Source organism: Panthera onca, chromosome B1 (assembly GCF_046562875.1).
Source record: "Panthera onca isolate mPanOnc1 chromosome B1, mPanOnc1 haplotype 2, whole genome shotgun sequence".
Classification (NCBI taxonomy): domain Eukaryota; kingdom Metazoa; phylum Chordata; class Mammalia; order Carnivora; family Felidae; genus Panthera; species Panthera onca.
In genome coordinates this window covers 133573214-133590549 of record NC_138342.1, presented here as the reverse complement: position 1 = coordinate 133590549, position 17336 = coordinate 133573214, and positions in this window count along the sequence as shown.

Here is a 17336-nt window from a genome sequence, read left to right as displayed (position 1 = left end):
AAAGAATTGTGTATATATATATTCCCCAAAGACACATACTAAAATGCTATAGCAGCAATATTCTTAGAAGCCCCAACATAGTGTCTAGGATGCTATGTTCCATTTTGAAATCTGGGTGCTAAATACACGATGGTGTTCACCAAATAGTACACTTAAGATATTTGTATTGTCTTGGTCTGTATGGTTTATTTCATTTGTACAAAAGAGAAGAAAGAAAAACAAATATAAATGACTTGCTAAAGTAGCTAAAGTCATCTGAATCCCAGTTGAGTTTTCTTACAATTCAGCATACAATTCTGTTTCTCTATTACATATTATAAATCTATAATCTCTAAAATAATAGAACCAATTCAAATATGGCAAAACATTAAATTAAGTTTCCAAGCAAATATACTTTCAAACGATTTTTAGATTACTAAGTCAGTCCTACCTTGACATTAATAAGTTACAAATGAAATAATTAAAATAAATGGTGTAAGATAAGAAGTTAATGTTTTTCTTGGGTTAACCTCATTAGCCATGTCCAGGTAAAATAATGGCAACTCTCAAAACACAATGAAGTGTGTAATATATGCAAAGTTCCATCTAGAAGCCTAATTGGTTAACCATAATCAACCAGTTGCCTGTATCTAGCATTTTCTATGCAAGTAATAGAATTCTCTAGATGTTTACATAAAATAACAAGGAACGTATAATAAATTTAAATTATTTTAAATTAATTTTAAACTATTATTTTAAATTAATAATTAATTGTTTTAAATTAGATTTATTATTTTAAATTAATAATTAAATTCCTCTTATGTGCTTTCTTTTACGTAATGCTTCCTATGTTTGTAGACCTTAGAAGTTTGTGAAAAGTTTTTGTTTACTGCACGACAGCTACCTTTCATTATCTGAAGGAAAGTACAGCAAATTAGAAAAAAATATGACTAAGGTAGCTGGTTTTGTTGCCATCAATTCAAAGAGAGGGCGTTATTATAGTATGGTCTTTTGAATGGTATGTTTTATTCCCCACAGTGTTAAAGAGGTAATAGAATACCTACTCCACAAAAAACAAAAGAAATTTTTCTTGTTGACAAATCATTAGTATTTCCTTTTACAGTCTTCAATATATAAATGCTGACAAAATATATAGGTGTAACCACATATGAATACAGAACTGATTTATTTATTTTAGTTATTGCACAGAAAAATCTGTTTGACAACCGTAGCTTAAATATTTTATGACAGCCTTCATGACAGGACCAATAATACCAGAGTCCAAGAATTTCATGAAACAGACATCAGCTAAGAAACGCTAATACAGTGAACTCTGCCATTGCCTTGTTTTGGTTTGGCAGGTGTTATCTATTTTCTGGGAACTATAATGGACTTAATAAATTACTCAAAGGGAGATTAATGGCATAAAAATATAAGAATCAAAAATTTATTAAGATTTATTATGATAATTAAGTGAAGAATGCTCTTTTCATTTACAAATCTGATTATTCACAAAAAAATGACTAATAGGATAACCTAATCTAAACCTCTCATTTTTTACATGAAAAAACTAAAATTGATTTGAGGCTAAGAAGATTAAGAGACGTTTCCAAGACATGCTGACTCACCGAGATTGGAACCCCTTTTTCTTACTTCTGGACCATTGCTTGCTTCCTCCTTCCTTCCTTCCTTCCTGCCTTCCTGCCTTCCTTCCTGCTTTCCTGCCTTCCTTCTTTCTTTCTTCACAATGAAGAAAGATTTATTGATACTATTTATTTATTGATTTATTGATTTATTGATACAATTAACATGCCATAACATATACCCATTTAAAGTATACAATTTAATGTTTTTAAGTACATTTGCAAGGTTGTGCAAACATCATTAGAATCTAATTTTAGAACATTTCTGTTCCTTCTTTAAAAGGAAAAAAAGCCATACCTATCAGCTTTCACTCCCCATTCTCTTCCCCTAACTTCCAGCCCTAGACAACTACTGATCTACTTTATATCTGTATAGATTTGTTCATCCAGATATTTCATATAAATAGAAGAATACATCAGGCGGGGTTTTTTTTTTCACTTAGCATGTATTCAAGGTTGATCCATGGTGTAGCATGTACCAGGACTTTCTTTTTATTACCAAATATTCTATTCTAAGAATACACCACAATTTATGTATATATTCATCAATTGGTAATCGTTGAATTATATCCATTCTTTGGATATTATTAATAATGCTACTGTAAGTGTTGATGTACAAAATTTTGAGTGAATGTATATTTTCACGTATCTTCAATATATACCTAGGGGGAGCTCTATGGTAACTGCATATTTAACATTTTGAGGAAATGCAAATGTGTTTTCAAAAGTGTTTTCATTTTATAGTCCCACAAGCAAATGACGGTTCCAATTTCTCTAAACCCTTGTCAACACTTTTGACCTACTCTATGCCTTTTTAATTGTATACATCCTAGTGGGTATGAAGTAGTATCTCTTGGTTTTGATTTGCATTTCCTTAATGTCTAATGATGTCTGGCATTTTTTCATATGTTTATTTCGCTTTTGTATATCTTCTTTAGAAAAATGTCTGTTTAGATCCTTTGGTCATTTTTAAATTGTTGTTTATCTTTTTATTTTTGAGTATAAGAGTTTTTCTTTTTTAATTCGAATACCAGCCTTTATCAGATATATGATTTATAAATATTTTCTCCCATTCTATGGACTGTCTTCTCACTTTTTTCATGATGTCCTTTGAAGCCAAGTGATCTGTAATTGTATTACAAGCCTATATATTTATTTTTTGTTTGTTGCTTGTGTTTTTGCTGGAGTATCTCAGAAACTGTCATTTAACCCAAGATTATAAGAATTTTACTTCTATGTTTTGACCTTGAGTTAGGCAATCGTTTCTTTAAAAAAATAAAAAAAAATATTTCTTTATTTTCAGAGACAGTGAGAGGGGGAGAGAGAGAGAGAGAGAGAAAGAGAAAGAGAGAGAGAGAAAATCCCAAGTAAACTCCACACTCAGTGCAGAGCCCAATGCAGGGCTTGATCCCACAATTGCAAGATTACAACTTGAGCTGAAATCAAGAGTCAGACACTCAACCAGCTGAGCCACCCAGGCGCCCCAGCAACGGTTTCTTATATAAGACATTTCCACGTTAGAAGGGCTTTTGGGAAAAAATATGAATTTAATCAAATCTATAGTTACCTATTTAAAGAAGAAAATCAATGACTCAAAAGAAATATGGAAAAGAGAGGCATGTTAAATAATATCATAAGTATGTAATGTACAACATGTAGATTGTGAGAAATTAGAGAATTAATAACCTGAATTCCTCACCAAAATATTTCAAGGAAAAAAAAAAGAGACATGAAGGAGGAAACATTTGCATTGTATGAGCTGTTTAGATTTTGTTGTTCCATTTTTTGCTTTTGATGTGAATACTCAGTTCATTTAGATAATCATGTTACCCCCAGTCATCACAGTTCTATCTGACCTTCTTGAAAAAAATTTAGAACTATATAACCCGTATCCCATAAGTGCAGGAAATATTGGCTTGAAATAAATCAATTATAGTTGCAATTATCTCATTGTTTGGATTTGGAAATAAATTGTATGGATTGGTTGAAAATACATGTGTATACATCTTTATATTAGTACTATACAGTTGATGTAGTCTGCATTACAGCAAATAGAAAACAAAAAAATTGAAAATTTTTAAGCTAGAGAATTTCTTTTTTCCAGCTTCAAATTATCTTTTTTACATATCTCAAATGCTTTTTCCCATAGCTCCAAAAAAGACTGATATTTTAGGGATTCCACAATGGCTACTGGGAGATTATTCCACAGTCTTAACCAAAATTATAGTCAATAATTAATCTTACACTGGTGCTGCCTAAATATTCCTTTTTTTAGTATCATATACCTGAGATAGTTCACAGACTGTTCTAAGAAGACCTCTCCTATGATGCAGAATATTCCCCTCGGAAACAGATGTTATTAATCTTATTTGTGATATTTCCACATTAATCAACTCCTAACCTATCTTCACTCCCCGAATTAGGCAGATGCATTTCCACTGGGTAAGTGCCAGTGGGGACAATAAAATATGACCTTGAGTTAGGTAATGGTGTCTTGGATAAGACACCACCATTAATAATGACGGCATCCACACCCCTCCTCCCGACCAAGACACCACCATTAATAATGACGGCATCCACACCCCTCCTCCCGACCAACCTCAGAATAGTATTCAACCTAAAGATACTGGACAATTTCAGTTCAATTCACTTATAATTCAAATTCAATTCAGTTTACATCAAGTACTACCTTGTTCGCCAGTTACTTGGTGAACTTATACATTACATAAATGTCACTTCTTCACACACTTTGGCATTCAAAAAAAGTCATATTATTTTCCTTAAATCTAATTAGGTCCAGCCCAGATCTTCATTTAATGAGCCTGTAGACAGTCTCAAGTACTGCAAACTACCCTTTTTGGTACAAATACTTTTGGGGCAAAAGTAACACTGATCTTAAACAGAAGGAAAACTTCAAGGGGCTTTCAGTGCTTATTAGTTACTGTTATGAAGCCAGGTGTTCAAATTCCCATGAACACTTAGAATGCAGAGGTTCAAGTACAACCAAGCCATGCTCCCTAACCATGGGTTCCACTTCCTATGCTTGACAGCTTCCGTCATTTCCTAATGATGTCCCTAAACTACAGACTACCAACTATTTCCTTCTTTGGTGGAATATTCACTGTCTAGATTTGTTCCTGCCTTCTCATCTCAAAGCCGATGTGTCTGTCTATCCTTACTCCCTGCCTACTATCCAGGACCCCTAGAAATGTCTCCCTAATTTTTTAAGCAACCCCAAGCTGCAAACCAGAATAGACATTTTCTTTAGTAAACTAATGTATTGAGGGCTAGAAAATTACTGAGACTTGGGAACAAAAAAAGACTAGCAACGTTTTTGGAAGAGAAAAGGAAAAAAATATATAGAACCAAGCATAAATAGCTCTTAATTGTTTAGGCAAATAAGCATTGAAGTAAATGAGCCTACTGCATTGCTAATACACTTATCCTAAATTTACAACAGTGCTGGGGGAAATAATAATTCTTATGGATGCACCTAAGGCAATTTTTACTGATTTACTTCTGCCCCTAGAATGGAGAGTTTGAAAGTTTAATCTTAGAATTCAGAATCATGGACCTACCACTCTCTTTGAGACATTCACTTAATTATGTTTTTAGACTTAATTTTACTTCTCAAAATGGTTAATTATTAGTACTCATATGTTTATTGTGAGCAATAAATATAAATGATGTATGGATCATGTTATGGATTTGTCAAATTAACACTTATTAAGGGAAGCACAAGTTGCCAAATGGTGACCCAAAGTTCAGCAACAGACCACAAGAGAAACCAAAGTAGAGAAGTTTATTATCCTAAGGTCCTGGACGAAATACCCAGAATGTCTAGAGGAGCCATATACGGAGGTCAAGGCAGAGTGAAGACAGAGAGACAGTTATTGGAACTGGGACACAGCCTTTGTCAGGGTCCATGAGTGAAGTGCTGGAGTCCCCTGGCTAAAGCTTGGTTGGTCACTTCAAACCAAAAGAGCAGGGTTTTGGAAAGTTATACGAAAGTTTTATCTAAGAAGTGCATAGGGGGAAGGTGTTAGGAGGCAGAGGAGACTGTTGACCACAGCCTTATTGATTACAGGGCTGTTAAGGAAATCATACCAATAACTTACATTTGCCTGTGACTCTGTAGCTGCTATCCAGGGGCATGTGCTTGCATGAAGGGCCAGTGTCATGTTAAAGTTCTTGCAGGCCACTTGGTTAAACAAAATCAATGTGGAAGCAGCAGTACCATGGGGTAGCTTAGCTAAACTCTCTACAGACACAAATTATATATATATGTTTATACACACACACACACACACACATATATTTATGGTACACACAGAAATACGATATATATGTGATATATCTGACTATATATATTATGTATGATATACATATTCTATATTACATATATATCATATATTCTATATTACATATATATCATATATTCTATATATTATATAATATATAATTCTATATATTACATATATATCATATATTCTATATAATATAAAATACATATAATAGCATATGTCATATATATATGTTACACACACACATGATGGTAATAGTCTACTGCTAAGAGGCAGTTTGCTATAGGCCTCTTGCATTTTTACATATCTTGAGTTTACAAAAATCACAACACTTTGTCCTTTACCAGACTACTTCTCAGCATTGTTTATGCAGAGGCAATCTTAAGAAGTGGAGACATGCATTGCAAGAATTCTTCAAATAGTTCTGTATGCACCTAGTTATTTCGCAGAAAGATTATAGACTTGCTTACTACAATTCCCAAAGTTCTCACATGGCACATTCCACTGCACATGTAGGCTCCACCTGGCTCCAAGGGCTTTGCCATGAGATTTCGGGTGCAGAGACCCAGTAGGACAATGCTAACAATCTTGCCCCTGCTTTTGCTGTAATTCAGTCCTTTATCTCTGACCCAAGAGTCTTGTGTCTTTTGTCAACACCCATGGAACTGTGACAGGCTTCTTTGTTAGCTTATAGAGTTATTTTGATTGGAGTTCTAGCTCTCCTCCAACTGTCAAACTCATTAAAGTAGAGTAAAATCCCCAAAACTATACCATAGTTCCCTGGAGAAGATTAATTAGAGATGCTGAAAGTTGAAGAGAGAAAAAAGCTACAGCTAAGCAATATTATCTATTCACTTGATTTAAAAAAAAAATTGTAACCTATTTAATTGGCAAAAAGATTTGATTTTTATTTCATTATCTTGCTAACTTTGAAACTTATAAGAAAAAGGAAATAAATTTACTTAGAGCTAACAGCAAAATAAACATTGATTTGAATTAGTATAAGCTTTCCTTGTAAGCATAGTTTTATAAAAAGCAGATATTTTATTATTGCTTTGAAATTTCTCTAAGGCATTGGAAGAAGACATATTCTGCCAGAATGTGTGTAAGTGATTCTCTGAATTTTTTTTTTATCTTGTTGCATCTTATTATGTACATGCTGTGTCAGTTTGATTTAATAAGATACATACAGAAAACCATCTTAACTGAGAAATTAGATTGTAGATAATCCATCTAACATTCAAAACATTTTAAAGAAAGATAAAAATATTCGTTCCTTTTCAATATAATTATTCATAAAATGTAAATAATGATTTATGATAACTCATACTATACATAGGTACCCTTACCCTTCAGTTAGTAAATCAACTCCTCTGAACCTTGTTATTTCCCTTGTAAATGGTGGTAACCAGCATATTAGTCTTCTGGGGCTGCCATTGCAGAGCACCATGAACAGGGGACTTAAATCACAGAAATCTATTTTCTTACAGTACTGGAGGCTTGAAGTCCACCATGGAGGTGTTGAGAGGATTAGTTTCTTCTGAGGGCTCTCTCCTCGGCTTATAAATGGTCGTCTTCTCTTGTGTGTTCATAAGGTCTTCCCTCTGTACTTGTCTGTGTCCTAATTGCCTCTTATTAATAGGATACAAGTCATACTGCATTAGAAATCACATGAATGACCTCATTTCAACTTAATTCCTCTTAAAAGATGCTCTCTCCAAATTCAGTTACATTCTGAGGTACTCAGGGTTAGGAATTCAACATTTGAATTTAGAGGGGACACAATTTAACCCAATACAGGTAGATTATCATAGTGTATGTAAAACATCTAATAAAAATATCCAATGTGATTATAATATAATAATAGCCATTATTATAGTTACAACCCTGTGGAAAACACTAATTTAAAAAAAATTTACCTAAGATGAAACTTTGTATCTTGGACAAAGACAAAATAACATGCAATATTCATAAAAGAGAATAGAATATTATGAATAAAACTTATTCTTGTACCTATTAGCAAGGTTAGTCTTTTGTATTTAAGCAGTATGCTTGGATTGCAACAGTTTCTCAACAGAAAATATTTGTTGAACTCAAGTCCAGTATATAAAGTGCAAACATCTTATAACAGTGATCATCAAAAGCACTTTAAGTAAAAAACAATCATACTTAAAACTATTTGTATGACAGGTAAAATGTTGTATAATTAGGGGAGCCTGGGTGGCTCAGTCAGTTAAGCGGTTAACCATCCGACTTCGGCTCAGGTCATGACCTCACAGCTCATGAGTTCGAGCCCTGTGTCAGGCTCTGTGCTGACAGCTCAGAGCCTGGAGCCTGCTTAGGATTCTGTGTCTCCCTCTATCTCTGCCCCTAACCCAGTCACATTCTGTCTCTGTCTCTCTCAAAAATAAATAAACATTAAAAAAATTTTTTAATGTATAATTATAACCCATATCTATTTAGGCAAATATCTTTAATATCTATGCCATAACATGATATTTTTAAGTGTGTGTGTGTGTGTGTGTGTGTGTGTGATGTATGTTGGCAATAAAACTGATTGGGATTTAAAACCAGAGTTGATATTATTCTTTGCAACATAAGACCCAATATAAATCTTATATCTTCCATAAAGTCGTATAGCATTATATTTTCTTTATGACTATTTTAACTATACTACATTTTTCCCTAGGATAAATATATATATTTATTATAATCTATATTATATTCTACATAATTACCAAAAAGATGTCCATATATTTATTCATTATTATCAATGTACACCACAATTATTTATATATTTATTCATTTTCTGAATGACTTTTTTTATAATCTGCTGTGATAGTATTAGTTATGATCGGATTTTGATTATTGTTTGTTTCATGTATTTGTTGACAAGTTTCTCCATTTCAAAGCTCTATAAGGAAAATAATTATTTCTAATGCTTTTTTTTTTACCTTTCTAGAAAGTGGCATTCTTATGCTTATACAGATTTTGTTATGGACGGAGTGTTTGTGTCCCCATAAGATTCATAGGTTGAAGCCTTGATCCCCAATGTAATAGTATTTGGAGATGGGGTTCTTGGAGATAATTCAGTTTAGATTAAGCCATGAGGGCAGGGCCCTCTTGATGGATTACTGCCTTTATAAGGCACTAGAGAGCTTGCTCATTCACCTCACGTGCACACAAAGAAGAGTTCTAAGACCACACAGCAAGATGGCAACCACCTACAAGTCAAGAAAGGGATCTCCGAATGCAACCTAGCTTACTGGCACCTTGATCTTGGACTGCTCAGCCTCCAGAGCTGTGAGACATAAATCCCTATTGTTGAAGCCACCCGTCTATGGTGTTTTATTATGATTAAGACAGGCCTTTCTTTTAGTGCATTTATTCTGGATTACAGATCCTGTAAAGGGAAGGACTATTTCTAATACTTCTTTAACATCCTGGAATAGTAGTGTGCTTATCCTTATGTAATTGAATCATATCTTGGAATACTCACTACCAGATGTCAAAAACAACAGTGAAATGGCTTGAGAGTTCATTCACTGGAGAACTGCTTCCATGGTCAGTATTTCTTCTGACTAATTTAATCAAAGAGAACATAGATTTTGGCAAGGAATCAATTAGTATAATGGTTTTTAGATGGCAAGGCCTCATAGCCTAGATTTGTTATATCTTATTGCACATTTATTAAAGGTGTCTTACCATTCAAAATGACTTGTTTGGTAATTTTGAAGATAAATGCCATGGCCAGGGTCAAAGATTTTATTTTGTGGAATTCAGCACTGACTCTAGGAAATGGCTTGAATGCTAAATGTCACTTGTACCTGCGGGATTCAACATGCTGGCAAATTATTCAATTTAGAATCAAGACTCTCTCTGTAGCTTCTGTCTATATTAGGTCAAGTGTATTTATGACCACCTCTAGAGAGGCTTTAGACTACTGTTGAATAGATATCGCTAGCATCTCAGATATTATCCAGCTTTGCCTTCATCTCTGTTGGGACTCTGTTTTATTTTCATTCTTTCTTTACTGCTATCATTATTTGAGTTTCTTCTGAGTTTTACTCGAGGTATCTTAATGTCCTTTATAGTATATTTAAATCCATTTAAATCTATGAAATCCCTTTAATTTTCATTTCCCCATTTAGACCACATTTTTGTGTAGAAAAAAAAAATTCTCTAGAAAAATAACTTCTTCCAAACTCTCTTGGGATTATGGTACAGAACCTGGTGTCATTGTCTCTTACTAAAAGCAAACAGCAACCTTAGGTATGAAACCCGCCTTTCATGGAAATTATTCCCTCATATGTAACTAATCAATCTAAAGTTGCAATGGGAGGAATGACCCGGAGGCTGTAGCAAGCCCCATAACTCTAAATTTCATCTGTATGTTTTCTCTTCTTTTAACATTGAATGCAGCATGGAATTTAGGGTAGCATATCTAGTGCTGCTTACCTAGATTGGAAACTAGTATTTAATACAACTCATGCTGAATCCAGTCCACTTGCTTTATACAAGTAGCAAATACTGTGCATGCACATGCCTCATGGAAAGTCAAGCTGCGGCAGCTGCACCTGTGGGTACCCAGTGACGCAATCCTTGTAAGGTTGGAACTTTGATTAGGCCAGAAACAGCGATGCAAATGTACCAAGGCCGTAAAGTTAGTAGTTCAAGGTCAGTCTGGAGCAGTTTTGTACTCCCACACTAAGCATGAAGTCTTTTGGCCATTCTGTTTGGATCAAGAATGAGGCCAAGAGATTGGCCGAGAGCTGCATCACTTACTTAAGGATGGTGAGTGGAGGGCGCCTCGGTGGCTCAGTCGGTTAAGCGGCCAACTTCAGCTCAGGCCGTGATCTCCTGGTTTGTGAGTTCAAGCTCCTCTCACGGTTTGTGAGTTAGAGCTCCACGTCAGGCTCCAGAAAGCCCCGGAGCATGCTTCTGATTCTGTGTCTCCCTCTCTCTCTGTCCCTCCCCCACTCAGGCTCTCTCTGTCTCTCAAAAATAAATAAACATTTAAAAAAAACTTAAAAACAAAAGGATGTTGATTGGTAATCTCTCTCTGAACAGTAAGCTATCAGAAGACTTAAGAAATCCCTATTTTTGATCACTTTAACATCTTCAGTATCTAGCACAGACTTTGGCTCATATAGGGGAGTCAGTGTGTTTTTATTAAATGACAACAGTAAAAAATACTTTTGGACTATGGTTGTGGTTTCTACTTCTCATCCATTCCTGATTCTTCTTTATGGTTTCACAGGAAGACTGAATTTTCCAAGTCCTTTTTTAATTCGGTGAGACTATTGATTTGATCTAGGTAAAGAAATGTGAACAAAAGTGATGTGCGTCATTTCTGTACAAGGCATTTAAGAGCTTGTGCGCTACACTCAACATTGTCTCTTCCTCTGCTGTTGGCATCACAGAACTGTAAGTTCAGATAACAGTTATAAGATGAGGCCTTCTGTATCTCTGAATTGCTGCATAGATGAGACTTCCCCTGGAGGGGTGGCCAACCTACACGTGATTTTCTGCAAGCTTTCATTTGTGTAGCCACCGATATTTGGATTTTATTTTGTTATATTTCTATTATGCTGATGCATAATATTGACTTTGTGTCTGCTGACTTCATCTCTAATAAAAATTGTTGAATCTACATTAGTAGATTTGTAACTCTTCATTGTTTGTTTTTACGATGTATGCATCATCTTTGGGAAGTCCATCCTTGACTTAATTTGCAAACAGATCCAATAAATTCCTTGTGAAGTCTTAACTATAAGCTCAATTTTTTTGCTTGTAAAATTACTATTGACTATCTGGTAAATAAATCTTTTTTAACAGGCTGTGAGACTTAATCTTGGAAAATAAAGTGTCAATCAGGGAAGAAATCCATGACAAATTTAACAAATGCCACAGATGAAAATAAATAACATGCAAATAATAGGTAATGATTACTTGATCCCAGAAAATGACTTAATTAAATAAGCATCATTCAAAGTGTTTTACTTCAATAATTAAAACTTTCAGATTTTCAATTAAGAAATAACTCATGCTTTATCAGGGTTTCACATTGCTCTCCTACTCCACAGCATACATTTCATTTCCTTCTGAAGTATTATATTAAAGCCATATTGCATGCAACAATTTTAAAAAAATGTCTTAAAAAAGGGGGGGGGGGAGAAGCACTTTAGGTGAGTGAATGTTCCATTATACATATATATTTTTTAGATTTAGCCTAGAGTGTTGGTTTTAAAAATAAAATAATACAACTTGACTACTTGTGAAAAATGTGAGGGGTGAAGTAGACGGTGAAACCAGGAAGGAATACAGTACACATGATGGGTGTGGTTTGTTTTTGTTTTTGTTTTATTTTTAGTGTGGCCAAAACCTTGGAAGCATGAGGCAGAAAGGAAATGAAAAATAAAGATCTAGAAATGGGTTTAACTTTAGAATTCAAATTTAGGATTGGGAAAAAAAAAAGGAACTATTTATTTGCCAAATATTAAAAAGCAATTTTACAACTGATGGAAAGTTTTGAGTCTATAATTAAAACTTTACAAGGAATTTATTGGTTTCACAAATTAGATGAAGTGTAACCAGCATTTTACATGCACAATTTTAACTCTTAGAGTAATTTTGTGAATTAGGTATTATTTCGGCTTTGCAATTGAGAAAATTGGCTAAAAGAACTTCTAAGCTCACTTGGATAATAAGGATGGAGCTAGGATTTACAATCTTATACATCTTATTACCAGGCTTATAATATATCCATGGATCTCATTACTTTTTTTAGAAGTCAGCTATGATAATTTGTGAGAGAAGCAAATGGTAGCCCAATTAGTTACAGATAAAAGAAAGGTAGAGATTAGCTATTGTGACTTATTTCAGGACTCCTGTTAAGCCAAGCCTCTGTTTACGATAATAGATTGAGTATGAAGTTTAAGAGAGAAAATTAGAAGTTTAACACAAAATATTTGGGTGTGGTGGGCCTATAATGATGAACACAGATGTTAGAATTCTATGAGCATGAGTTTAGTTCTTATATCTATAAAATGGAAAATAATACTTTGCCTGTAAGATTTTTATAGACATAAGTGATAATGCATAATTACTTGGGAAAATGTCTGGCTCATGCTAAGAGATCAATATATGATGGTTCCCATTTTCACATCTTTTTGTGCACTGCTCTTTGGACTGAATGCAACCCAGATAGTTTCTGTGCACATAGGAAGTAGAAGTAATTGGGTAAAGCTAATAAGAGTCAGTCAGATCACCTGGGTGACAGCAAGACAGGGGACAGAAGTGGCTGGATTTTTCTAGTAAAAGAAAGTCAGGCTGTGGTATTAAGAAACATAATACCAGATAAGACATTAAAGACAGAAAATTTGGGGGTGCCCGGGTGACTCAGCTGATTAAGCGTCTGACTTTGGCTCAAGTCATGAACTCATGGTTGATGAGTTTGAGTCCCACCTTGGGCTCTGGGCTGACAGGTCGGAGCCTGGAGTCAGCCTGGGATTCTGTGTCTCCTGTCTCTCTGTTCCTCCCCCGCTCGCTCGCACTCTCTGTCTCAAAAATAAACAAGATTAAAAAAAGAAAAAAAAAAAAAGTTTCCTGAACTTGGCCATGGCCACTACACGACTATCATACATACGCCCCAGCATTAGAAGAAAAGAGAGGTATGCCATCCAGAATAATGTGGCATAATTCTGATTCTTGCCCTTCCCAGTCAGCTTCCCATGGAAATGGACTAGAAGCCCCCCAATAGAAACAAGCCTTTGTACACTGATACATTACTTTTCAAGGGTCACTTTACATCCTGCATCACTGTAGTATTGTGTGTTGCCATCACCAATATTCCTACAGGATCACTCCAAATGTTTCTGGCCACAATTTTAGAGGTATAAATTAGCTCTCATAAACCTTTTAGAGTTTCGTAGGAATGTCTGAGAAAAGTTAAAAAATCTTGTGCTGGCTCCTAAGCTTTGGATTCTGAGCTACAAATCCACCTTTCCAGACTCTATTGAGGCTGCTGCTGAAAACTGCAAACCACATTTAGCTTTCCCTACGGCCCCACTAGGCTTTGCACAACTAGGGCGCTAGACAGAGAAGCTGGAGAAAGAAGAACGGGCAACTTCCTTCCTGCTGTTGATTTTTTGTTCCAGTCAGCACTGCCCCGCTCCTTCTTCCCCTTGGCAAAGGCAGTGTGTAGAAACAGAGGGTGTCCAGATTGAGCTGTTTCCAATAGTTGCACAACCAGTTCATGGAGCCCTCTTGTAACACATCAGCATCACACAACTGATACCACCGTCAGCTGCCAGATACCAGATGCAAGCTCTGCATACCCCAGCCTCCGACGCAGAGCCAAGATGGCCCCGGGAGCACTGCCCCCTTCCCAGATGTGTGAGTTTCACTCCAGGAGGCCCCTCCCTCAAACTTTTACATTTTAATGATGCCAACCTCTTTTCATTATTTCCTCAATTCTAGGTAACTGTTTTCTGCAGCCACTAGCTCTGAAACCTTGTGCATGAAAAAGAGTTCATATAGCAGGTGGGGGACTACTCTCCTTGGAAAGTCTTGCCTGCAAGGTTGGCCCCTGGTTGGTGTCTGGGAACTTAGATTTTTGATTGGTTCCCAACCGTCCCTTGTAAGAATGTATTATTGTGTGGCTAAACATTGGCTTATATGGAGTCCCTGCTTTCCTTCTGGGAGGCTGGAATTCTGGTATGTGATAGGTAGAGAGTGCCTGTGTGACCACCCCCAATAAAACCCTTGGTTACTGAGTGTCTCTAGTAGACAAAATTTCACCCATGTCGCCACAGTTCACTGCTGAGGGAGCCAGAGGCATTCTGTCTGACACCACTGGAAGAGGACCTCTGAAAGCTCAAGTCAGGTTTCCTCCAGACTTGACCCATGAATCTTCTCCTTTGCTGATTTTTCTATCATTTTGTTGTAATAAGTCATAGCCATGAATATGACTGTATGTTGAATCGTGTGGGTCCTCTCAAAAACCTAGGGCAGGCCATGAGGACCCTTAACACACTTTAGTGATATAGGAAGTAAAGGCAGAAGGAAATGGCAGATAAAATTAAATTTCCTGATAACCTGCAGCCCATTGACAAATAACTTGAGGCAGGTAGAGTAGAACATTCCTCCAGGAACTCCCTACTGTCTTAATATTAATGCTTTGCTGGAGGGAAGAACAATCTTAGCTTGACAATAGCTAGGCCTGCAGTAGTGAGTCTTCTTTAGCATATGAAAATTCCTTTGGAAATGTCCGTTTGACTTTACCTCCCCCCGACTCCCAAATATATAATCAGTCTCTCCTCATGGGCCTGGGGCAGCTCTTCCTGCCCAAGGTTCTGTCCCCAAGCTTTGATAAAATCATCTTTTTTTGTACCAAATCATCTTTTTTGTGCCATTCAGAGCCAAAGGCAAAGACATCTCAAGAATTCTTTCTTGGCCGTTGGCTCTGAATCCCCATCATTCCAGAACCTCATCACTCAGTATCTCTTCTACCCCACCCTTTTAAACAGTTTTCTATACCTAGGTAATAACTCTTGGTATTAAATTTTCTCTGTTAGAATAACTGGTGTAGATTAAGCTCTAATGTACTCTATAGCAGGGATTTTCATAGTGCACCTTTTACCCAGATCGGTAAAATCACATGGGCACAGTTACATATATATTCACACACACACTAGAGGTACTAAGTTAGGAACTAGGTACTAGGGGAGGGAATTGGGAATTTGGTTTAACATACACCCCCGATGAAGAGCATATTTTAGAATAAATTTGGAGAACATTTCTCAATGGTGTGAAATAAGTTTATTCCTAAGACCTTGACTATCTGAAATGGTATTTATAGTAAATTACATACTCTTGCCTTCATGGAGTGAATTTATTTCTTTTATATGAGCAGGCCACTTCCCAGTAGTCAGCATATCCTTGGACACTTAATACCTATGGGTACTTAATACCTTGGCAAATTGCTTTATAACCATATCATTAGTTATTCATAGAATCTGTAAGTAATATCTACTTTGGGTTTATTCCAAAGTCTTTGATAAGGTCGATAGAAGTTAAATTGTGAAAATGTACACTGGCATAATAAAAGGTTTTACTCCCTTCTTTAAACTAACATTTTATTTTATTTTAAGTAGAAGGGACATTGTTGAAAAATTGCTAGGAGGCCCACAAGAAAATGACATGTGCAATGAAGTTATAGATACTAAAATGTGTCTAAATATTTTCTATGGAGTTAAAACTTTTCATCAGTAAATTGGCAGAGCAAGAATAAAGACCATAAAATTAAAAACATATTACGTGCAAATGAGACATAGAGATTTTAATTATAAAGCACAATGTAATCTTCTTTTCTCTTTTGAATATATAAACATGTATGTGAGTCTCACCTTTTCTCCTTTCTATATTATCATCTTGGACTGTCATCTATGATGTGATAATTTATGGACTGAAAAATGAATAAGGTTGCTATGGGTCATAAAATTGTGCTTAAGTTTCCAAAGGTAGTAGGGCAGTTAGTGACCTCATTATTCCATCCTGACTTTTAAAGCAACACTTTGAACAAACAGAGTAATTCAAAGTCACTCTCCAAGAATTGGGAATTAAACTAGATGGTTCAAGATCTCTGATTGGAGGCATGTGCTTCAGATCAGGTCCCTTTCCAGAGCAGAGACGTAGATACCTAACGCATTGCACTGAATTCAGATTTGTTCTTATAACAGCTCTTCACCTAACTCCTCTAGGACTCTCCTCACACATTGTAGTCATTAAACACCATCACAGGATACTTGGAACAGGATACTGGACAATGCATACTCCTTTATACTTTTGGAGTTAATCTGGGAAAAAAGACTATGATAACAGCAGTCATGATTCCTTTCCTTTATCACCTCACGTTATTGCTACATAATACCTCTCCTAGTTTTGACTTGCCATTGCTTCTGTCTACAATAAAGACGACAATTGTACTTCTATTTCAGATTAGAAAATTTTGGATCTTTTAAAGGGAATATCCCAGGTCTTTTCCAACATTGAACCAAATATTAATAGAAAGAGAAGCTATAAACATACAGAAACAGATTAGGTTATAGAGGAGAGATTTGTTTGTTTGTTTGTTTGTTTCACTCAACATGTTCTCGGTATCTTCCATTTGCCTCTAGACTGGACACCTGAGGATACAGACTTGGTTTCTCAAAAAGACATCCTTTGAGTTGCCTCATTTTTTTCCTCATGGGGCAGCTGATCACATTTTAGATGGGATGATTATTTGTGTTTGTCACATCGCTGGGTATTTAGCATCTCTGGCTGTTGTCTACTAAAAAACTACAATCTCTTCCTCTATTATTTCGGCTATTAAATACACCACACACATTGTGACGTAAAACATGCA